Here is a 415-nt window from a genome sequence, read left to right on the forward strand (position 1 = left end):
TCAATGCAGCGTGCAGGACGTAACTTGATTCAGGGTAATTCACTTTGATTGCGTCTTACAGAGCTTTTTGTACAATAGTAACTTGCATTGTTTGGGTTCTGATCTTACCATTATTGTGTATATGAAAGGCCTCAAGGATTTGCCTCTCATCCATGGGTATACTAGCCTGCTAGCGCTTAGTAAAGAGATCAACAAACAGTGTAAAGAGATCAACGAAAAGTCCCAGAGGAAACATGATCTTGTCATTGCTGTGGGTTATTTCTTTTATTCAGTCGCTTCAGCTGTCATTCTTCTTTACAAGTTTGTTTTAAAAAACTGAGTAAATTTCCTTATGTTTTCCTGTGGGTGGTGGTTAAGTCCTATGTGTTAGGGGAGATACCATCTCTCAAAGACAGGATTACTGTGGTTCGCCAGC

General features: G+C 40.0%; 1 long non-coding RNA gene across 1 annotated transcript; it reads left to right on the forward strand.

Moving 5' to 3' along the window:
• On the forward strand, positions 1-415 carry LOC104775137. Its single transcript, XR_765716.1, has 3 exons — positions 1-34; positions 129-250; positions 358-415. It is a non-coding gene; the product is annotated as an uncharacterized LOC104775137 (long non-coding RNA).

This window comes from Camelina sativa, unplaced genomic scaffold, assembly GCF_000633955.1.
Source record: "Camelina sativa cultivar DH55 unplaced genomic scaffold, Cs unpScaffold09115, whole genome shotgun sequence".
Classification (NCBI taxonomy): domain Eukaryota; kingdom Viridiplantae; phylum Streptophyta; class Magnoliopsida; order Brassicales; family Brassicaceae; genus Camelina; species Camelina sativa.